This window comes from Giraffa tippelskirchi, chromosome 9 (assembly GCF_054371585.1).
Source record: "Giraffa tippelskirchi isolate mGirTip1 chromosome 9, T2T-mGirTip1v1.2.pri, whole genome shotgun sequence".
Lineage (NCBI taxonomy): Eukaryota > Metazoa > Chordata > Mammalia > Artiodactyla > Giraffidae > Giraffa > Giraffa tippelskirchi.
The window spans coordinates 119,924,998-119,949,948 of NC_137283.1; the positions used below are offsets into that span (position 1 = coordinate 119,924,998).

The window sequence follows — 24,951 nt, forward strand, 5'->3', positions numbered from 1 at the left end:
GTGATGCCATACAACCATCTCATCCTCTGTTACCCCTTCTCCTGCCTTCAATTTTTCCCAGCATCAGGGTCTTTTCCAATGAGTTGGCTCTTTCCATCAGGTGGCCAAAGAATTGGAGCTTCAACTTCAGCATCAGTTCTTCCAATGAATATTCAGGACTGATTTCCTTTAGGATTGACTGGTTTGATCTCCTTGCTGTCCAATGGACTCTCGAAAGTCTTCTCCAACACCACAGTCCAAAAGCATCAATTCTTTGGCACTCTCAGCCTTCTTTATGGTCCAGCTCTCATATCCCTACATGACTACTGAAAAAATCATAGCTTTGACTATACAGACCTTTGTTGGCAAAGTGATGTCTCTGCTTTCTAATATGCTATCTAGGTTTGTCACAGCTTTTCTTCCAAGGAGCAAGTGTCATTTAATTTCATGGCTACAGTCACCATCAGCAATGATTTTGGAGTCAAATTTTATTTGGAGAAAATAAAATCTGCCACGGTTTCCACTTTTTCCCCATCTATATGCCATGAAGTGGTGGGACTGGATGCCATGCTCTTAGTTTTTATGAATGCTGAGTTTTAAGCCAGGTTTTTTCACTCTCCTCTTTCACACTTATCAAGAGGTTCTTTAGTTTCTCTTCACTTTCTGTTATTAGAATGGATCATCTGTGTATTGTTATTTCTCCCATCAGTCTTGATTCCAGCATGTTATTCATCCAACCCGTCATTTCTCATGGTGTACTCTGAATATATATTGAATAAGCACAGTGACAACCAGAGATCAAATTGCCAATATCCACTGGGTCATAGAGAAAGCAAGGGAATTCCAGAAAAAACATCTACTTCTTCTTCATTGGCTACTTTAAAGCCTTTTACTTTAAAGCCTTCTCAACACGCTGTGGAAAGTTCTTAAAGAAATGAGAATACCAGACCACATTACTATCTTCTGAGAAACCTGTATGCAAGTTAAGAAGCAACAGATAGAACCAGACGGACACAGACTGGATCAAAATTGAGAAAGGAGTTGTCAAGGCTTTATATTGTCACCCTACCTATTTAACCTGGAGCCTGAAAAGCATTGTTCTATAGGAGGTTTTGCTGCATAGCCAGAATCAAAGCCATTCACCAAGTTAGGATGAACTAGCCTCTGGCACTGCCAGAGCAACTTCACTAAAATTATGGAACCTAAATATTCAGCTTTGGTTTCTATTTAAGTCACATGTTTGGAGAACAGTATTTTGGACCAATAAAAACCAAAGGGACAATACAGAGAAAGATGGTGGGATACTCACATTAATGTGTGCATATGTGGTCAGTTGCTCAGTCATGTCTGACTCTTTACGACCCCATGGACTGTAGCCTGCCAGGCTCCTCTGTCCACGGGATTTTCTTGGGAAGAATACTGGAGTGGGTCACCATTTTCTCCTCCAGGGCATCTTATCCCAGCCAGGGATTGAACCCACATCCCTTGTGTCTCCTCCTTTGGCCGGCAGATTCTTTACCACTGAGCCACCTTAATATTTGAAAATTAATTTAAAATTTCAAGAATCTTAAGTAAGAATTTCTTTGCTGAGAGGGAGATGAAGAGAGCAATCCACCAGACTGGGAATTGGACTCTCCAATGACTCAATGATTAATTTTGGCCTGGGGCAAGCTACCTGTACAATTTCTCCAGGGGTTCCAGAAGATGATAAGAGCTATTATTGCTTCTTTTAACAGCTACTTAAAAGCAAATTAGGAAATCTTAAAATAACTTCTGCTTCTCTGGGGAGAAAGCTTTATTAAATTAATAGTAGATAGAAATAACATTTATTAGTTCACCATATTTTTCTGATGTGCTGCAGTCCAGACCTTTGTTGGCAAAGTGATGTCTCTACTTTTTAATATGCTGTCTAGGTTTGTCATAGCTTTCTTCCAAGCAGCAAGTGTCTTTTAATTTCATGGCTACAGTCACCATCAGCAATGATTTTGGAGTCCAAGAAAATAAAATCTGCCACAGTTTCTACTTTTCCCGCACCTATTTGCCATGAAGTGATGGAACTGGATGCCATGCTTAGTTTTTCTGAATGCTGAGTTTTAAGCCAGGTTTTTTCACTCTCCTCTTTCAAATTTATCAAGAGGCTTATCACACTTACCTATGGGGTCACAAAGAATCGGATAAGATTTAGCAACTGAACAGCAAATATTTCTCTCAGGCTAATGACAACACTGTGTTTAGTCTCTTTCCCTGTTGATATGCATTTGTGTCTGTGTATAAATATTTATGAAAATTAGGAATTTTGGAATGTAAGATAAAAGAAAATAAAATTTTTCTCAGTAATGATTATTTCAAAATTATTGTTATATTTTACCTTTCTGTTCTCTACTTTTGAAACTCCCAACTGCAATGTATTATTTGTCTATTTATAGCAAGTCAATACAAAGCTAGTGGAGGTGATTTAATTCCAGTTGAGATATTTCAAATCCTCAAAGATGGTGCTGTGAAAGTGCTGCACTCGATATGCCAGCAAATCTGGAAAACTCAGCAGTGGCCACAGAACTGGAAAAGGTCAGTTTTCATTCTAATCCCAAAGAAAGGCAATGACAAAGAATGCTCAAACTACCACACAGTTGCACTCATCTCACACGCTAGTAAAGTAATGCTCAAAATTCTCCAAGCCAGGCTTCAGAACTTCCAGATGTTCAAGCTGGTTTTAGAAAAGGCAGAGGAACCAGAGATCAAATTGCCAACATCTGGTGGATCATCGAAAAAGCAAGAGAGTTCCAGAAAAACATCTACTTCTGCTTTATTGACTATGCCAAAGCCTTTGACTGTGTGGATCACAATAACCTGTGGAAAATTCTGAAAGAGATGGGAATACCAGACCATCTGACCTGTCTCTTGAGAAACCTGTATGCAGGTCAGGAAGCAACAGTTAGAACTGGACATGGAACAACAGACTGGTTCCAAATAGGAAAAGGAGTACATCAAGGCTGTATATTGTCACCCTTCTTATTTAACTTATACGCAGAGTACATCATGAGAAATGCTGGGCTGGAAGAAACACAAGCTGGAATCAAGATTGCCTGGAGAAATATCAATAACCTCAGATATGCAGATGACACCACCCTTATGGCAGAAAGTGAAGAAGAACTAAAGAGCCTCTTGATGAAAGTGAAAGAGGAGAGTGAAAAAGTTGGCTTAAAGCTGAACGTTCAGAAAACTAAGATCATGGCATCCGGTCCCATCACTTCATGGCAAATAGATGGGGAAACAGTGGAAACAGTGTTAGACTTTATTTTTTTGGGCTCCAAAATCACTGCCGATGGTGATTGCAGCCATGAAATTAAAAGATGCTTACTCCTTGGAAGGAGGGTTATGACCAACCTAGATAGCATATTTAAAAGCAGAGACATTACTTTGCCAACAAAAGTCTGTCTAGTCAAGGCTATAGTTTTTCCAGTGGTCATGTATGGATGTGAGAGTTGGATGGTGAAGAAAGCTGAGTGCCGAAGAATTGATGCTTTTGAACTGTGGTGTTGGAGAAGACTCTTGAGAGTCCCTTGGACTGCAAGGAGATCCAATCTATCCGTCCTAAAGGAGATCAGCCCTGGGTGTTCATTAGAAGGACTGATGTTGAAGCTGAAACTCCGATACTTTGGCCACCTCATGCAAAGAGTTGACTCATTGGAAAAGACCCTAATACTGGGAAGGACTGGGGGCAGGAGGAGAAGGGGACGACAGAGGATGAGATGGTTGGATGGCATCACTGACTCGATGGACACAGGTTTGGGTAGACTCCTGGAGTTGGTTATGGACAGGGAGGCCTGGCGTGCGCAATTCATGGGGTCACAGAGAGTCGGACACGACTGAGTGACTGAACTGAATAGAAGTAATTGTCAAAAAAAAAAGTAACAAAAAATTTTAAAAATTCAAAGAGGTAAAATTGCCTTTTTAAAAAATTTTAAAAAGTCATATTTATTAAGCCAATTCTTCCCTATCCTAAGCACTATAGTTCTATTTTTCAAATTATTTCAAATACTGGGAGCTACTGGCTTGACATGTCCTAGCTATTGTAAATAGTGCTGCAGTGAACAGTGGGATACATGTGTCTCTTTAAATTTTGGCTTCGTCAGGGTATATGCCTAGGAGTGGGATTGCTGGGTCATATGGTGGTTTTATTCCTAGTTTTTTAAGAAATCTCCATACCCTCTTCCATAGTGGCTGTATCAACTTACATTCCCACCAACAGTGCAAGAGCATTCCCTTTTCTCCACACCCTCTCCAGCATTTATTGTTTGTAGACTTTTTGATGATGGCCATTCTGACTGGTATGAGGTGATATCTCATTGTGGTTTTGATTTGCATTTCTCTAATAATGAGCGATGTTGAGCATTTTTTCATATGCTTGATACCCATCTGTATGTCTTCTTTGGAGAAATGTCTGTTTAGGTCTTTTTCCCACTTTTTGGTTGGATTGTTTGTTTTTTTGGTATTGTGTTATATGAGCTGCTTGTATGTTTTAGAAATTAATCCTGTCAGCTGTTTCATTTGCTATTATTTTCTCCCATTCTGAGGGTTGGCTTTTCACCTGGCTTATAGTTTCCTTTGCTGTGCAAAAGCTTTTAAGTCTAATCTGTCCCACTTGCTTATTTTTGTTTTTATTTTCATTATTCTAAGAGGTGGGTCATACAGGATCTTGCTTTGATTTATGTCACTGAGTGCTCTGCTTATGTTTTACTCTAAGAATTTTATAGTTTCTAGTCTTACATTTAGGTCTTTAATCCATTTTGAGTTTATCTTTGTGTATGGTGTTAGGAAGTGCTCTAATTTCAATCTTTTATATGTAAATGTCCAGTTTTCCCAACACCATTTATTGAAGAGTCTGTCTTTGCCCCATTGTATATTCTTGCCTCTTTTGTCCAAAGCAAGGTACACATAGGTGCCTGGGTTTATTTCTGGGCTTTCTACTTTGTTCCATTGGTCTGTATTTTTGTTTTTGTGTCAGTATCATACTGTCTTGATGACTGTAGCTTTATAGTATAATCAGAAGTCAAGAAAGTTGATTCCTTCAGCTCCAATCTTCTTTCTCAAGACTGCTTTGGCTATTTGGGGTCTTTTGTGTTTTCATATGAATTGTGAAATTTTTCTTCTAGTTCAGTGAAAAATGCCATTGATAATTTGATAGGGATCACATTGAATCTGTAGATTGCTTTTGATAATATAGTCATTTTCACAATATTGATTCTTCCTAACCAGGAACATGGAATATCTCTCCATTTGTTATGTCATCTTTGATTTCTTTCATCAGTGTTTTATAATTTTCTGTGTACAGTTCTTTTGTCTCCTTAGGTAAGTTTATTCCTTGATATTTAATTATTTTTGTTGCAATGGTGAATAGGATTGATTCCTTAATTTCTCTTTCTGATTTTTCATTGTTAGTATATAAAAATGCAAGTGATTTCTGAGTATTGATTTTGTATCCTGCAACTGTGCTAAATTCACTGATTAGCTCTAGTAATTTTCTGATACTATCTTTAGGGTTTTCTATGTACAGTATCATGTCATCTGCAAACAGTAAGAACTTTACTTCTTCTTTTCCAATCTGGATTCCTTTTATTTCTTTTTCTTCTTTGATTGCTGTAGCTAGGACTTCCAAAACTATGTTGAATAATAGTGGTGAAAGTGGACACCCTTGTCTTGTTCCCGATCTTAGTTGGGATGCTTCCAGGTTTTTGCCATTGAGAATAATGTTTGCTGTAGGCTTATCATATATGGCCTTTACTATGTTGAGGTAGGTTCCTTGTATTCCCATTTTTTAAAGAGTTTTAAACATAAATCAGGGTTAAATTTCTTCAAAGGCTTTTTCTGCATCTATTGAGATTATTATATGGTTTTTATCTTTCAATTTGTTGATATGGTGTATCACATTGATTGATTTGCATATATTGAAGAATCCTTGCATCCCTGGAAAAAACCCAAATTGGTCATGGTATGTGAACTTTTTGACGTGTTGATGAATTCTGTTTGCTAACATTTTGTTGAGGATTTTTGCATCTATGTTCATCAGTGATATTGGCCTGTAGTTTTCTTTTTGTGTGTGCTGTCTTTGTCTGGTTTTGGTATCAAGGTGATGGTGGCCTCATAGAATGAGTTGGGAAGTGTTCCTTCCTCTGCAATATTTTGAAAGATATAGAAGGATAGGCATTAACTCTTCTCTGAATGTTTGATACAGTTCTACTGTGAAGCCATCTGGTCCTGGGCTTTTGTTTTTTCAAAGATTTTTGATCACAGCTTAATTTCAATGCTCGTAATTGGGTTGTTCATAATTTCTATTTCTTCCTGGTTCAGTCTTGGAAGATTGAACTTTTCTAAGAATCTGTCCATTTCTTCCAGGTTTTCCATTTTATTGCCATATAGTTGTTCATAATAGTATCTTATAATCCTTTGTATTTCTGCATTGTCTGCTGTAACCTCTCTTTTTTATTTCTAATTTTGTTGATTTGATTCTTCTCTTTTTTTTCTTGATGAGTCTGGCTAAAGGCTTGTCAATTTTGTTTATCTTCTCAAAGAACCAGCTTTTAGTTTTATTAATCTTTACTATTTTTTCTTTCATTTCTTTTTCAATTATTTCTGCTCTGGTTTTTAATTATTTATTTCCTTCTACTAATTTTGGGGGTTTCTTGCTCTTCTTTTTCCAGTTGTTTTACATGTAAAGTTAGGTTGCTTATTCAATGTTTTTCTTGTTTCTTGAGGTAGGATTGTATTGCTATAAACTTCCCTCTTAGAAATGCTTTTGCTGCATCCCATATGTTTTGAGTTGTCACGTTTTCATTGTCATTTGTTTCTAGAATTTTTTTAATTTCCCCTTTGATTTTTTCAGTAACCTGTTGGTTATTTAGAAAGGTATTGTTTAATCTCCATGTGTTTGTGGGTTTTTTGCAGTTTTTTTCTCAGAATTGATATCTAGTCTCATAGCATTGTGGTCAGAGAAGATGCTTGATATGATTTCAATTTTCTTAAATTTATGGAGGTTTGATTTGTGACCCTAGATCTGGTCTATCCTGGAGAATGTTCCACATGCACTTGAGAAGAAGGCGTATTCTGCATTTGGATGGAATGTCCTGAAGATATCAGTGAGATCCATCTCATCTAATGTATCATTTAAGACTTCTGTTTCCTGTTTAATTTTCTGTTTTGATGATCTGTCCATTGGTGTGAGTGGGGTGTTAAAGTCTCCCACTATTATTGTGTTACTGTCAATTTCTCCTTTTATATCTGTTAATGTTTGTCTTATTATTGAGGTGCTCCTATGTTGGCTGCATAGATGTCTACAATTGCTATGTCTTCCTCTTGGATTGATCCCTTGATCATTATGTAGTGTCCTTCCTTATCTCTTGTAATCTTCTTTATTTTAATGTCTATTTCGTGTGATATGAGGAGTGCTTCTTCAGCTTTCTTTTGCTTCCCATTTGCATGAAATATATTTTTCCATCCTCTCACTTTCAGTTTATGTGTCTTGAGGTCTGAAGTGGGTTTCTTGTAGACAGCGTATATGTAGGTCTTGTTTTTGTATCCATTCAGCCAGTCTTTGTCTTTTGGTGGGAACATTTAATCCATTTACATTTAAAGTAATTATTGACATATATGTTCCTATTTCCATTTTCTTAATTGTTTGGGTTTGATTTTGTAGATCTTTTTATCTCTTGTATTTCTTGACTATATAAGTCCCTTTAACATTTGCTGTAAAGCTGGTTTGGTGGTACTGAATTGTCGTAACTTTTGCTTGTTTGAAAAGCTTTTTATTTCTCCATCAATTTTGAATGGGATCCTTTCCAGGTATAATAATCTCGGTTGTAGATTTTTCCCTTTCAGTATTTTAAATATATCCTGCCATTCCCTTCTGGTCTGCAGAGTTTCCGCTGAAAGATCAGCTGTTAAGTGTATGGGGTTTCCCTTGTATATTACTAGTTGCTTTTCCCTTGCTGCTTTTAATATTCTTTCTTTGTGTTTAGTCTTTATAGTTTGATTAGCATGTGTCTTGGAGTGTTTCTCCTTGGGTTTATCCTGTATGGGACTCTGTGCCTCTTGGACTTGATTGACTATTTCCTTTGCCATGTTGGGGAAATTTTCAACTATAATCTCTTCAAAATTTTTCTCATACCCTTTGTTTTTCTCTTCTTCTGGGACCCCTATAATTCAAATGTTTGGGAGTTTGATATTGTCCCAGAGGTCTCTGAGACTATCCTCAGTTCTTTTCTTTTTTTTTTTACTTTATTCTTCTTTTCAGAAGTTATTTCCATCATGTTATCTTCCAACTCACTGATTCATTCTTCTGCTTCAGATATGCTGCTATTGATTCCTTCTAAAGTATTTTTAATTTCAGTAGTTTTGTTGTTTGTCTCTGTATGTTTATTCTTTATTTCTTCTACGTCTTTGTTAATTGATTCTTTCATTTTCTTCATTCTGTTTTCAAGATTTTTGATCATCTTTACTATCATTATTCTGAATTATTTTTCAGGTAGTTTGCCTATTTCCCCTTCATTTATTTGGAGTTCCGTGTTTCTAGTTTGTTCCTTCATTTGTGTAGTATTTTTCTGTCTTTTCATTATTTTCTTTTTAACTTATTGTGTTTGAGGCCTCCTTTTGCCAGGCTTCGAGGTTGAATTCTTTCTTCCTTTTGGTTTCTTCCCTCCTAAGGTTGGTCCAGTTGTTTGTGTAAGCTTCGTATATGGTGAGATTTGTGCTGAGTTTTTTGTTTGCTTGTTTTTGTTTTTCCTCTAGTGGGCAAGGCTGAATGAGGTGGTAATCCTCTCTGCTGATGATTGGGTTTGTATTTTTGTTTTGTTTGTTGTTTAGATGTGGCATCCTGCACAGGGTGCTACTGGTGCTTGGGTGATGCCAGGTCTTGTATTCAAGTGGTTTCTTCTGTGTGAGTTCTCATTATTTGATACTCCCTAGGGTTAGTTCTCTGGTAGTCTAGGGTCTTGGAGTCAGTGCTCCCACTCCAAAGGCTCAGGGCTTGATCTCTAAAAGGACAAATCCATCTGCTTCTGTCTCTGGTACTGACGTTTTTTTAGATTCCAGAGGCTTTCTGAAGAAGTGAAACATTGCTGCTTCTGCCATTTCCTGATGCTTGCACCACATTCCCCCTTTGTATCAGCACCAGAGCCCACCACCTTGCTTCTGGGGTTCAGCCCACCTTTTGTTTTTTATCAAGAGATGTAGCGAGCTGCAAAGAGTGATGTTCTCAATCTTAGGGTGAAGGAAAAAACAAACAAATACAAAATGCATAATCTTCCTTGAATCCATTGGAATGCTGACATTACACAGCAACAAACTCGCCCAAAATCTAAGGAAAAATAAGCAAGGAAAGAAAAGATTGGAGCACTAGTTTTGACAAGACATGGACACTCCATAATAGGAATTCAGCTAGGGTACATAGCTCACTGCACAGTATACTGTGAGAGAGGTGAACATCTCGGGGTTATAGACCTAAGGGGTAGCCTCATCTTTTATCCAGGGTTTTCTCTCACAAACTTCACTGGTGCTCACACGTGAAAAAGGATAATTCTTAGACTCTCTCATAGTACAAAACAGGAGGAAAGGGGAATAGCAACTGCCAGTGGGGCTTAGCTGGGGGGCACTGCTGAGATACTCATTCTACCTCCTTACTGAACAAAAGCTTAATCTGCTGGGAGGTCAACAAATGTTGCCATTAGGTCAATGGTGGAGATTCCTTGCAGGTGAGGTAAAACAAGAGAGAGGAAGGGGAAAAAAAACAAAGAAACCATTTCCCTGGTGGAAGGTCAGCAGAGATAAAGACTGAGGCTTTATTCAAACATAGCATACTCCTACCCCAATTCCTAGCAGGCCAACAGGAATAGAATAAAAACAATATCTCAAAGGTGGCAAGAGGAATGAACAGGCAGAGTACAGAGAATTTTTAGACAATAAAAATACTCTGCATGATAGTATAGTAATGGATAAATATCATTATATTCTTCTCCATAGAACGTATAGCATTGAATGAAACCTAAGGTGCACTCTAGACTTTGAGTGATTCAGTTCAGTTCAGTCGCTCAGTCGTGTCTGACTGTTTGCAACCCCATGAATCGCAGCATGCCAGGCCTCCCTGTCCATCACCAGCTCCCGGAGTCTACCCAAACTCATGTCCATCAAGTCGGTGATGCCATCCAGCCATCTCATCCTCCGTCATCCCCTTCTCCTCCTGCCCCCAATCCTTCCCAGTATTAGGGTCTTTTCCAATGAGTCAACTCTTTGCATGAGATGGCCAAAGTATTGGAGTTTCAGCTTCAACATCAGTCCTTCTAATGAACACCCAGGACTGATCTCCTTTAGGATGGACTGGTTGGATCTCCTTGCAGTCCAAGGGACTCTCAAGAATCTTCTCCAACACCACAGTTCAAAAGCATCAATTCTGCGGCGCTCAGCTTTCTTCACCATCCAACTCTCACATGCATACATGCCTACTGGAAAAACCATAGCCTTGACTAGACAGACTTTTGTTGGAAAAGTAATTGTCTCTGCTTTTAAATATTCTGTCTAGGTTGGTCATAACTTTTCTTCCAAGGAGTAAGCGTCTTTTAATTTCATGGCTGCATTCACCATCTGCAGTAATTTTGGAGCCCAAAAAAATAAAGTCTGACACTGTTTCCACTGTTTCCCCATCTATTTCCCAGGAAGTGATGGGACCAGATGCCATGATCTTAGTTTTCTGAACGTTGAGCTTTAAGCCAACTTTTTCACTCTCCTCTTTCACTTTCATTAAGAGGCTCTTTAGTTCTTCTTCGCTTTCTGCCATAATGGTAATGTCATCTGCATATCTGAGGTTATTGATATTTCTCCCGGCAATCTTGATTCCAGCTCGTGTTTCTTCTAGCCCATCATTTCTCTTGATGTACTCTGCATATAGGTTAAATAAGCAGAGTGACAATATACAGCCTTGACATACTCCTTTTCCTATTTGGAACCAGTCTGTTGTTCCATGTCCAGTTGATTACGATGTATCAATGTAGATTTATCCTTGGTAACAAACGTACCATTCTGGTCAGTGATGTTGATAATGAGGGAGGCTATGCATGCATTTGAGAAATCTCTATATTCTCAGTTTTTATGTGAACTTAAAACTGTTCTAAATTGTACAGCTTTAAATTTAAAAAGGAATCCTGCTAGAGACAGACCACCTCTTAGATGCAGTGCAAAGGCCTAAAACTATCAGAGCAGCAGGCACTGAGGACCAAAAAAATGAAAAACCTATGAAAACCCAGCCTTTACTGTAAATGCAAAGTAATTATTTAGAGGAATTTGAAGCCTGTGGTGCACTAAGGTAACCATAGTAACAACAAAAAACAAACCCAGCCCAACTTTTAATTAGAGTCAATCAAATCTGCTCACTACAGGCCTTGATTAAAGAAAAGTATGCCCATTTCTAGGTATAAAGCTACTTACTTCAGTCTTTACTATACTATACAAGAAGCCCAGCTTTCAATAACAATGAAAAACTAGGAAGCATATGAAAACACAAGCTAAAGTGATACCTTCCAAGAGAGAACGCAATCATGACATAATAGTTGGAATGATATGACAGTAAACTTAAAATAACTGTGTTTAATATGTTAACAGTTTTCATGGGAAAAGGTAGAGAGCATACATGATTAAATGGCTAATTTCAACAAAGAGGTGGAAATTATTAGAAAGAATCCAAAGGCAATGTTAGAAATGAACAACACTAACAAAGATGAAGTCTCTGATAGTCTCTTCAGTAGACTCAATTCAGTAGTAGAAAGAATTGCCTAACATCAAGATAGGTCAATAGAAATTATACAAACTGAAACACACACACACACACACACATATACACACACACACACCACATATACATATACACACTATATGGATTTTTACTGATTACAGAATTTTATTTTATCTTTGTTATATTATGGACTGAATGGGTTTGGCATCAGCCTTAGAAGCAAGTCCTTTGAAAAGAATTCATTGCTGATGGTTGACTTTCAGGGGCCTGCTTATCAAAGTGAATAATCATTAATAAGGAAGATTTAAAGTCAGTTCTAATGATTACTAATTAATATGGCTAGAGAAAATTATAGGGACTTGATTTATAAATTCTCAATTCTGTGTATATTCTAATTACTGACTTGGTCTAAGATTAAATGAAAAGCATACTTACAACTGTTAATAGATTTTTTTTCCCCAAGTTTGTTATGGTTAGTCTTTATGTTAAGTTGTGCTTTTAAATGGGGTTTCCCAAGTGGCACTACTGTTAAAGAACCCACCTGCTAATGCATGAGACACAAGAGATGTGGGTTCGATCCCTGGGTCAGGAAAATCCCCTGGAGGCAGGCATGGCAACCCACTTCAGTATTCTTGCCTGGAGAATCCCATGGACAGAGAAGCCTGGCAGGTAGTGGTCCATACGGTTGCAAAGATTCAGACACGACTGAAGCGACTTAGCACACATGCACATACTTCTAACTGCTAAATATTCCGATGTTTATGAGATATTAAGGTAAACCAAAATAGGCTCCCATTGTAAAACCAGATTTTTATTTTTTATAACTGTGGGATAAATGTCTTGAGCTTATTCAGAAGATCAAAATCTCTAATATTTTAATCAAATATTGTTTAGAATTCCTCTCTCCACTATTGTATATCACAGATTCAGGCAAAAACATTAATTTCTGTAATATTATTACAAATTTACAGAGTAATTTCAACTGTAGACATTAAAAATTAAATTAAATGTGAGAAGAAGCAGCAAATGACATTTGATGCATTACTGTGGTGCAGCTTAGTGTGTGGGATTTTAATTTTGAAAATACTGTAGGAGTGAGTTGTGGGAGAGAGAAAATTATCTATTGCAGAAAGAACTCATCTCAAGATAGTGTCTATGTATGCGATTACTTTTGTCAGAAACTGTGTAATTGACAATAATTTGCTTGCTAATCTAATTAAACTATGAACAAATGGTGCAAGAAATTGTAAAGAATTCTGGGTAAAGCCTTGGGCTCTTTTTAATGGATATTACTGAAGGTACTAAGCTCATTTTTCTGAGTCATTATTTTATGCATTGGATAGTGGAGAGAGAATTGAAAAATCATTTTTGCAGTAGTTCTGTGTTTAAACTCCCAGACAACCTACTAGTATTTGAGGTGTAATCGTTGGGGGGTGGGGTGGGGAAGGAGGAGCTAGGTAGCTGGCAAGCCAGCAATGAATCCTTTAGCTATAACCTCACTGACCCCTGCCTCCTGACCCTCAAGGACCCCCACGTGTCTCCAACTACAAGCTCACACCAGTCTTCTGAGACCAAATGGGCCCTGCTTCAGAGGAGTTCTGCCTCAGAAGCTTGCCTTGGCATCAAACCTCACTTTTCTTCTCACTATGCTTAAAAGGATCAAAATTTTAAAGCAAATCATCAATATGTGCCTGGCAAGCAGGAGTGTCTTTGGGGAACTACAGGACAAGCTATTTCAGAAAATCTTGAATTTTTGATCATTGTATTCATATTTGCTGAAATATATGTAGATATACCCCTTCCTTTTTAACCCTTTTCATTATCATTCCACCTGTCTGTATATTGTTTCATTCATTAATAATCTATTTACTTCATTATTCAATAAATATATATTGAGGTCACACTATGCACCAGGGCTTCCCTGGTGGCTCAGCTGGTAAAGAATCTGCCTGCAGTGCAGGGGATCTGGGTTTGATCTCTGGGTCGGGAAGATCCCCTGGAGAAGGGAATGCCAACCCACTCCAGTATTCTTCCCTGGAGATTTCCACGGACAGGGGATCCTGGCAGGCTAGGGTCCATGGAGTCACAAAGAGTCAGACACGACTGAGCTACTAACACTTTCACACCATCCACCAGGTGTGTTGCTGTAGTTGTTTAGTTGCTCACTTGTGTCTGACTCTTTGTGACTCCCTGGACTGTATAACTCACCAAGCTCCAATATATATATATCAAGGGCTTCCCTGGTGACTCAGTGGTAAAGAATCCACCTTCTACTGCAGAGACATGGGTTCTACCATGGGTCAGGAAGATCCTCTGGAGAAGGAAATGACAACTCACTCCAGTATTCTTGCCTGGGAAATCCAATAGACAAAGGAGCCTGGCAGCCTACAGTCCATGGGGTCACATGATTAAGCGACTAAGCAACGACTAATATATATCAGCCCCAATCTCCCAATTTATCCTCCACCCTTATCCCTTGGTAACATAAGTTTGTTTTCTACATCTGTCACTCTACTTCTGTTTTGTAAAAAAATTTATTGTATCATTTTTTTAGATTCTACATCTAAGCGATATCTTATGATATTTGTCTTTTTGTGTCTGACTTACTTCATTCAGTACAACAATCTCTAGGTCCATCCATGTTGTTGCAAATGGCATTATTTTATTCTTTTTATGACTGAGGAATATTCCATGGTATATATGTACCACATCTTTATTCATTCCTCCATTGATGGGCATTTAGGTTGCTTCCATGTCCTGATTATTGTAAACAGAGCTTCAGAGAACATTGGGGTGTCTGTGTCTTTTTGAATTATGTTTTTCTCCATCTTATTTCCATTTGTTTGTTTGCTGCCATTAAGATATAAACTCCAAGGGGTAAATATCATGCCTACCATTTAGTCAATCACATGGGCACCACAGCCCTGGGAATAAATTTCAATAAACATTTATAGAATAAATTCTTCTGTAGCAAGACTTGTTTATTTTTATCTGTGTTTCCTCAAGTTTTGGTTTATTGGATTATCTGTAAATGTTTAATGGATAAAGAACTAATTAATTAATATATTCTAACCTCTTATTTTTTAACCCAAAATCCTTGGACTTTTTTTAACCTTTATTTTGACCATTTATTGAATTTCTGCCACTTTATTCCATTACCTCATACTTGTTACTGATGCATTTGCTTCCCAGAACTGTCTGTATTTCCTACTTGAACACTCTGTCTCTAATCATTAGTCCTTCTTTTAGTTACCTGGAGTTCCTATCCTAACAATTCAAATTTCCATAGCTAATGTTCCTGTTCTGCCTTATCTTACAGCCATTCAAGTCCTGGCATAATAGCCTCTGTTCATCTTGTGCTCAAACCTCCTGGCTTAAGCGGGCCAGCCTGTCCTGAACCTTGCTACCAGGCCCCAAGTTTAAATGAGGTGACAAAATAACATTTTCTGACTTGAGATTTTGAGTTCAGTTATTTCTGTATTCTGACTGTACTCAACATTTTCTCTAAAATCCATTTACTTCATTTGTTTGATTTGGAATATCTATCTTTCCCCTGGAAATAAAGTCTGTGGAGGCCATTGACTATGCTATATCTTTATCTTCCTATTTTCTGTTACCTTGCTGCCATTGTAGCATCTAGCTCAGTGCATTATTTAAAATAGTTGTACCCTATATAAGGTAAAATCAAAACCAAAGAATAAAATAGAGTAATAAGTCGGAGAGTGTTTTGCCTGTGTTTTCCTCTAGGAGTTTTACAGTTTCTGGTCTTATGTTTAGCTCTTTAATCCATTTTTAGTTTATTTTTGTGTATGGTGTTAGGAAGTGTTCTAGTTTCATTCTTTTACAAGTGGCAAAACACTCTCTGACATGAATCACAGCAGGATCCTCCATGACCCACCTCCCAGAATATTGGAAATAAAAGCAAAAATAAACAAATGGGACCTAATTAAAATTAAAAGCTTTTGCACAACAAAGGAAACTATAAGCAAGGTGAAAAGACAGCCTTCAGAATGGGAGAAAATAATAGCAAATGAAGCAACAGACAAACAATTAATCTCAAAAATATACAAGCAACTCCTACAGCTGAATTCCAGAAAAATAAACGACCCAATCAAAAAATGGGCCAAAGAACTAGACAGACATTTCTCCAAAGAAGACATACAGATGGCTAACAAACACATGAAAAGATGCTCAACATCACTCATTATTAGAGAAATGCAAATCAAAACCACAATGAGGTACCATTTCACACCAGTCAGAATGGCTGCTATCCAAAAGTCTACAAGCAATAAATGCTGGAGAGGGTGTGGAGAAAAGGGAACCCTCTTACACTGTTGGTGGGAATGCAAACTAGTACAGCCACTATGGAGAAGAGTGTGGAGATTCCTTAAAAAACTGGGAATAGAACTGCCATATGACCCAGCAATCCCACTGCTGGGCATACACACCGAAGAAACCAGAATTGAAAGAGACGCGTGTACCCCAATGTTCATCGCAGCACTGTTTACAATAGCCAGGACATGGAAGCAACCTAGATGTCCATCAGCAGACGAATGGATAAGGAAGCTGTGGTACATATACACAATGGAATGTTACTCAGCCATTAAAAAAAATACATTTGAATCAGTTCTATTGAGATGGATGAAACTGGAGCCCATTATACAGAGTGAAGTAAGCCAGAAAGAAAAACACCAATACAGTATACTAATGCATATATATGGAATTTGAAAGATGGTAACGATAACCCTATATGCAAGACAGAATAAGAGACACAGATGCATAGAACAGTCTTATGGACTCTGAGGGAGAAGGTGAGGGTGGGATGTTCTGGGAGAATAGCATTGAAACATGTATATTATCATATGTGAAACAGAACACCATTTCATGTTCGATGCGTGAGACAGATGCTCAGGGCCGGGGCAATGGGATGGCCTGGACGGATGGGATGGGGAGGGAGGTGGGTGGGGGGTCCAGGAGGGAGAACACATGTAGGCTCATGGCTGATTCATGTCAATGTATGGCAAAAACTATTACAATATTGCAAAGTAATTAGCCCCCAACTAAAATAAATAAATTTATTTAAAAAAAAATAGAGTAATAAAATCAAGTAACGAAATAGGGACAAATTTGGAAGATGATGAAGTATTTCTTATATAATGACCTCTCTCAAATATATAAATTATTCACAAATCCACACTATTAGAAGCTAGTATATTGTTAAGCTTCAGATGGGGAATTTGTCCCATGTGAGCCTTCCAAACTATCTTGGTGTTTTGAATTGATGATAGCTTTAATCTGAAATTTTGTATTATAAATTTCAAAACATAATTTCAGTTTTGATGAAGTTCAGGTGTTATTGCTAATAAAGATGTACAAAGTCACTCAGTCATATCTGACTCTTTGTGACCCCGTGGACTATATAGTCCATGGAATTCTCCAGGCCAGAATACTGGAGTGGGGAGCCTTTCCCTTCTCCAGGGGATATTTCCAACCTAGGGATCGAACTCAGGTGTCCCACATTGCAGGTGGATTTTTTACCAGCTGAGCCACAAGGGAAGCCCCGAGATGTATAAAACTGATATATAATATAGCTAATGCATAATATTATCTTACATTTATAAAAATATCTGTAGTTTAATAATCATCATTCTGTACATTTCTCATTTAACCCCCAGGATAGTAGTCTGAGGTAAGTGTATTATCTTCATTTTTAAGGTATAAAGCTTGGGAGATGTTAAAGTGACTTGCCCGAAACCAAAACTCACCACTTCTCGTGTAACCTTTTGTACTTTTTTCAAAATTAATACATCATCCTCTGTTTTGAAGTTCAGTAGAATATGACTGACTGACTCTTTGTGTTGCTTTTTAATTTAGAAGAACTCATCATTGGTAGGTGAAAGCATGATACTAATTTACATTTAATTTGGACACATTTAATTTTTGGTATATTTCAATAACTTAAAAATTATATTTCTACTGTAAGTTTCTGAGTTATTTTAAATGCACAGTGATAACTATAGCAATCTATCAAAATTGAAGTAAGTAAATATTAGAGCTGGAAAGATCAGAGAGTACCTATAGACCCAGGGTGGTTAATGACTTACCAATAGACATTGTGTTGATCGAGACAAGATTAGCAAACACAATTCATTTAATATCTGATGCACTTCTCTACATAATGTTAGAAGTCATGGGCATGTAAATAAATCTTAAATGCTGACTATACCAGGTGCTTCATGCCAACCTCCATAGTCAGATTGTACTGGTCACACAATATTCCCACTGTTTCCATCAGCAGATGTCAGCACCACATGCGTTACCTCACATTTGAATTAATCTAAGAGATGTCCCAAATAAAGGCATAGCAAAAGAATGGGTAAAACTCATGAGGTGAATCTTTTTTATTTATAATGCATACGGTTATCTTCCATGTTGATTTTCCAATTATGGATTTTGATAATATATTTTTGTTCAAAATGTTACATGCTTTTATGATTTGCTTGTTATATATGTTTGAATTTGTATCTTTAACCTTCAGTGTGTAAATTTATATAAATATATTTTTTAAATATTTTATTATCTTTTTAAAACTAATTTATTTGTTTTAATTGTAGGCTAATTACTTTACAATGTTGTAGTGGTTTTTGCCTTACATTGACATGATCAGCCATGGGTGTACATTTGTTCTCCATCCTGTACTCCCCTCTCACCCTCCTCCCCATCCCATCCCTCAGGGTCATCCCAGTGCTCCGGCCCTGAGCACCCTGTCTCATGCATCAAACCTGGACTGGCAATCTATTTCACATACTGTAATATACATGTTTCAATGCTATTATCTCAAATCATCCCACCCTCACCTTCTCCCACAGAGTCCAAAGGTCTGTTCTTTACATCTGTGTCTCTTTTGCTGTCTTGCATATAGAGTCATCGTTACCATCTTTCTAAATTCCACATATGTGTTAATATACCGTATTGGTGTTTTTCTTTCTGACTTACTTCACTCTGTATAATAGGCTCCAGTTTCATCCACCTCATTAGAACTGACTCAAATGCGTTCTTTTTTATAGCTGAATAATATTCCATTGTGTATATGTACCACAACTTTCTTATCCATTCATCTGCCAATGGACATCTAGGTTGCTTCCATGTCCTAGCTATTGGAAGCAGTGCTGCAAAGAACAATGGGGTACACACGTCTTTTTCAATTCTGGTTTCCTTGGTGTGTATGCCCAGCAGTGGGATTGCTGGGTTGTATGGCAGTTCTGAGGGACTATACAGCTATCAGGGATTTTTATGATAGCTCAGCTGGTAAAGAATCTGTCTACAGTGCGGGAGATCCCAGTTTGATCCTGAGTCGGGAAGATCCACTGGAGAAGGGATAGGCTACCCACTTCAGTATTCTTGGGCTTCCCTTGTGGCTCAACTGGTAAAGAATTCACTTGCAATGTGGGAGACTTGGGTTCGATCCCTGGGTTGTGGAGATCCCCTGGAGAAAGGGAAGGCTATCCACTCTAGAGTTCTGGCCTGGAGAATTCCATGGACTATATAGTTCATGGGGTCGCAAAGAGTTGGACATGACTGAGTGACTTTCACTTTATGGCAGTTATATTTCCAGTTTTTTAAGGAATCTCCTCACTGTTCTCCCTAGTGGTTGTACTAGTTTGCATTCCCACCAACAGTCAAGAGGATTCCCTTTTCTCCACATCCTCTCCAACATTTATTGTTTGAAGACTTTTTGATGGCAGCCATTCAGACCAGCATGAGATGGTACCTCATTATGGTTTTGATTTGCATTTATCTGACAATGAGGGGTGTTGGGCATCTTTTCATGTGTTTTTTTAAGATATTAACTCTTATACCACTTTCATTAAGCAAGGGGCCATGTGTGCCTTGTCTTGGCTTTAATGAAAATGACAAGTAGAAGGAGAAAAATAGAATTGGAATGCCCAGTTCTCTAGCATGAGGAATATTTATTCACCAAAGACATAAAGGATAAAATTGATTTTCAACAACTATAAATGGTGTTTTTCTAAAGTTCATAAAGTACTGATTTTTCACAATTTATCACATGTCCAAAAGATCATGATTTTAGGAACTTTAGTAGTCTCCTTTGGGAAAGAGTAATTTGATTTGTGGGAAGCTTTCATTTATTATTATTATTTCCTGAAAATAAATATGCCAACTCAGATTTTTGGAATCCCTTTTCCTCTCAGTCTTTTGAGTTAAAAGTCTTATGACTTATTAAATACAAACAGATAAATCTGACTCTACCTTTTAAAATGAGTGGCATTCTTGCTTTTTACCCTTAAACATAAAGACCAGCTATTTACAACCCTGCTTTTTTATAATTTTTTTTATTTCTGGTGATTGGGGAAAATGCTTCTTACTTGTAGAGTCTCTTATAAATGTAGAAAGATAATATCTATAATCTTTACAACCTCTCACTTCAAAGACCTTACAAATATGCAAATCTCATTTATTTTTCAGTTCTCTGTGCTGTTTGTAAAAATACCCTCCAGGCACAAGTACAATCAACTAGCAGTAGTTCAAAATGGTTTAAAAGAAACAGCATCAGAAAAAAAATCAAACCCTAACAAACCAAATAATATAGCATAAAATAACAATTATAACCTTTCCAGCCCAGGAAAATAGGCTGTTAAAATGACAACAGTAACAAAACTTGCTTAGTTGGACAAACAGCACTTTAAGAGATCATGTGACATCTGAACAGCATGGAACAGAACATATATTTTAAGAACATATTTGTTTAATACTTTCTCTTGAGAGTTATCGCTAACGCTTTGGCCATTGGAAATAACCTCCTTATACAGCATTTAACTTCAAGTGCTCTGAATCCCCTAAGAAATTCACATACATCTGTTTGTGCCTGAAAGAATGTATAAATCTGAAGACATCTGGCACTGTGTATATTTGACACCCTGCCGTATCCTTAGCCATCTTCTCGTCCCTTTTATTTTTTTCTTGCAGTATATATTCAGGAGCAACTGCTTGTATAAACCAGCATAACATCCTTATTTACACACTACCATCAGATTGAATTTCTTTTTATAACCCAGACTATAGATACAATTTAAAAAGCATTTCATAGGTCTCAGTCTCTAGAATGACTCACAGATGCTAAATAGAACCTTGCTTTCCCTTTGTTGCTATATAACACAAAACTAATATTTCTATGAGGACTTATCACTCTTTGGTTCAAATCTGCAGTTTGAAAACAACTCATTGGCATCTTCAATGTTTTTCTTTCTGCCAGCCTGTATCAAAAATGCAGAGAAGTGGTGCTGGTCAGGGAAAGTGGGAGACACACAAAGACTAGACCAGGAAATGGACAGAAAATAGGAACGTAGCCCCACACTGGTACTGTAATAATGCCTGGCTGGCCGCGCATAACCCTCAGCACTCGGCCATTGCTGCAAGCCAGTAACTCGCACCCCGTTACCAGGCAACAGTTATGCAAGCCCATTAACTGTCCTTGCTCAGCCATTGGTTGGTGCCAGAGTGGGTCTCTCCCCCAAGCGAGCACCTGTTGCTGAGTGACCATTAGTGGGCTATTAGGCCAAAAGTTGGTAGAGTGGTGGTTGTGGTCAGGCGGAGTGAGGTAAGAGGCAGATCCTGGCCATCTTCCTTTCAGTCTCCAATTCACCTGGCCTCAGGCCAGCGGTGAGCTTGGGGGACCCAGGGAACAGGCTGGGGCTTGTGTCCTGCAGGGTCCAGAGCCCTCGCCATGGCCTGGCCCAGGCCTTGAGGTGGACGTGAACCTTCCCCCACCCTCCCCGCCTCTGTGACCTAAGGGTGGCAGCGGTAGTCTGCCTGGGATGCATTCTCTGGGGCCTGGTGCCCACCATTTGGGTTCCCTGAGGACCCTGAGGACCAGTTGGGTCCTGGCACCTGGGTCCCTCAGTGAAGACAGTTGGGCAGCGTCTGGGACTTGGCCTGAAGGAGCCTCCAATTGAGATCTGCCTCCTCTTCAGCTATGACCCGGACCACAGAGGGTGACAGTTGTGCCTTGAGACCTTTCCCGTTCTTGTCGGAACAGAGAACAATATTTGTCTGACAGAGAGTTACAGGAACGTCAGTATCTTACCTCAAGAACAAAGGCTCTGACACCAAAAAGTTTGCAACAACTAACCATGCCTGTCCCTCACCTTTCCAAGAAAAGGGCTTTGTTGAAAGCTTTTGGGGAGTTGGGTGGGTCTTGCATGGCCCTGCAATAAACCTTTCTCTGTTCCAAGCTGACATTTGTTTGTGTTGTGTGGCCTCACTGTGAGGCAGGTACACAGACCTAACAGTGGTAGAGGGCACCCTGCTGTGCTGAGAGGTGACCATGTTAAACAAGGGAACTGAGATAGGTGAGAACAGAATGTGAGCGCCACCATCTTGCATCAGAGCTCTTGATTGCTTTCAGGGTGGAGATAGCCAAGTTCTTTATTGTTTTCTTCCTCTAGGAAGCAAATGAAGGTTTTGACAAGACCACAGTCAAAGAATACTCAGAAAGCAGGCAACAAAATGTGGTGCTCTGTATGGTAGCCTTTCTGGGCTTCTTTTCATGGATATTTTATTCAACTTATTTAAAATTATCATCAATATGAATGTCTCTGGCAGCTAACAGGTACCCTGGTGCATCTGAAATAATGCCGCTGGGAAGAGCAGGTGTCTCTACCCGCGTTATGAGTCTGTTTGCTCGTGTGATTGGAAGCAGTCCTGCACAGTTGTTTCTGGGAATGGCTGATCCATTCCTTAGTAATTACTTAGTCCTCCTAACTGCCTCACTGGTTATCCTCATTTTCTGAAGTACTCTGGAGAGGCAAATGAATAGCCTGACATACTTTCCAGTGAGAAAAAAATGCAGCTTGGGCAACAATGATGTGGCTAAGGCGAATCTCTTTCTATAAGTAGAGTGCTTAGTATAGAAACAATTTTTGTATGTTTTAGTGTTCATAATTATTTAGAAATGAGTGATACACACATTCATGTGGATGCATGTTCTCACATGCATACATACACATATATATTCCTTTCAGAATACTATAGAAACTGCATGGTACAAAAAGATAATTATATATTTGAAACATGCTGGGGCTTTTGGCATTAATTGTTTTTGTGCAGTTGATGAGAGTGGACTCTGAATTCCCTATCAACACTGTAATGTCACTTGTCTTTGGTTAGGAGGGATAAATTTTCCCTATGGTGCTGATTGACACAATGATGTTTTTATTACTGTGTTGACTGTTTCAAAAATATAGTTTCTAGGTTGGCAAATATTATCACAGGAGTACTAATGTTACATGGAGCACTTGTAGAAGTATTGGAATAGCCAAACTATTAAATCTTTTTTGGTTTATTGGGGGAATGGGTACATTACCTTAGGTTTTCTAAGCACTGATACTTTTTGAGTTACTTTTTATACTCTTTGCACTGGTTGTGAAATGATAACTAGACCTGACTTTGAGATTTCAGAAATGGTGCTCAGTTCAGTTCAGTTTTCATTCCAATCCCAAAGAAAGGCAATGCCAAAGAATGCTCAAACTACTGCACAATTGCACTCATCTCACACGCTAGCAAAGTGTAATGCTCAAAATTCTCCAAGCCAGGCTTCAACAGTACATGAACCATGAACTTCCAGATGTTCAAGCTGGATTTAGAAGAGCCAGAGGAACCAGAGATCAAATTGCCAACATCCATTGGATCATCAAAAAAACAAGAGAGTTCCAGACAAACATCTACTTCTGCTTTATTGACTATGCCAAAGTCTTTGACTGTGTGGGTCACAACAAACTGTGGAAAACTCAAGAGATGGGAATACCAGACCACCTGACCTGCCCCTTGAGAAATCTGTATGCAGGTCAGGAAGCAATAGTTAGAACTGGACATGGAACAACAGACTGGTTCCAAATCGGGAAAAGCGCGTGTCAAGGCGGTATATTGTCATCCTGCTTATTTAACTTACATGCAGAGTACATCATGAGAAACATTGGTCTGGATAAAGCACAAGCTGGAATCAAGATTGCTGGGAGAAATATCAATAACCTCAGAAATAGTGCTAAACATTATTAATTTTATCCCTATGCATTGTTTTCATCTCTGTCTACATCATAGCTTCTATTATGTTTCCCAAATATTTCTATACTATGTGCTTTTCCTTAACCCATGATATTTTTCAAGTTTGTAACAGAAACTAAATGAGATACTGGGGGGGAAAATGAGTTCTAAAAAATTTTTCACTTCTCAGAAATTTCTGCCCCTGAGCATGGATACCTGATGTCAGTTGAGCAGTCTTTAATCACCTTTTAGAAAACAGTTTTCATTCCTCCTGTTATGAGCTGTGATCTGTGGGACTGAATCAACATTTCAATCCTGACTTCTGTTCTGGTTGTAAACATGATTATATAGTACTAGGTGTTCATATAACTTCTTTCTCCTAAGTAACACAAAAGATTTTCCTATCCCTCACCTCTGTTATTACCTATGAGCAATCACAGCTGTACATATCTTTCCATGTCACAAAGGGAAAAATGGAGAGAAAATGATAAAAGGATTTACTTGTCATCATAGTGACAGTCTAGGTTTGAGCCTTGTTCAATCCCTGGGTCAGGAAGATCCCCTGGAGAAGGAATTGGCCACCCACTCCAGTACTCTTGCCTGGAGAATTCCATGGACAGAGGAACTAAGCAACTAACTTTCACTTTTTTTTTTTTTTTACTGAATCTCATACTCTTCCTTCTATTAAGCAACTCCTCGGTAAGAGAGTAGATAAAGGGGGATAGGAGTGGGAGGAGAATGGATGCGACATGATAGATTGGAAGATATTCTGACAGGTCTCCTGGAACGCCGTCTGTAGAAATCCTTCCTGATTCGGAATGATCCTGGTCTAAAGTTGTTGCAGGAAGAAGAACCTCCTTCTAGGACCCAAGAGTGGGCTCTTGACTAACACTTGGAAATAAATTTGTCTGAGGAGACACACGTGCTGACAAAGCAAGATAATTTATTGGAAAGGGGCGCCAGAGAGGAGAGCAGCAGGAGTAAGGGAACTGAGGAGGACTGCTTTGCCACTCGGCTTGGAGTCTCGGGTATTATGGTAATAAAGTTAGTTTCTGTGTTGTCTCTTGCCATTTATGTCAGGTGTCACTGTTGCTGTGTGTGACATGGCAGGATTAGGCGTATGCATTATTAAAAATCTA

At 38.4% G+C, this 24,951-nt stretch overlaps 2 long non-coding RNA genes across 2 annotated transcripts; one reads left to right on the plus strand and one right to left on the minus strand.

The window, feature by feature from the left end:
• Positions 1-7,687: 7,687 nt before the first annotated feature.
• Positions 7,688-21,982, minus strand: LOC145521826 (uncharacterized). Its single transcript, XR_014065720.1, has 2 exons — positions 21,858-21,982; positions 7,688-9,328 (listed from the first exon to the last, which is right to left on the minus strand). It is a non-coding gene; the product is annotated as an uncharacterized LOC145521826 (long non-coding RNA).
• On the plus strand, positions 21,214-22,009 carry LOC145521822 (uncharacterized). Its single transcript, XR_014065716.1, has 2 exons — positions 21,214-21,371; positions 21,745-22,009. It is a non-coding gene; the product is annotated as an uncharacterized LOC145521822 (long non-coding RNA).
• Positions 22,010-24,951: the final 2,942 nt, after the last annotated feature.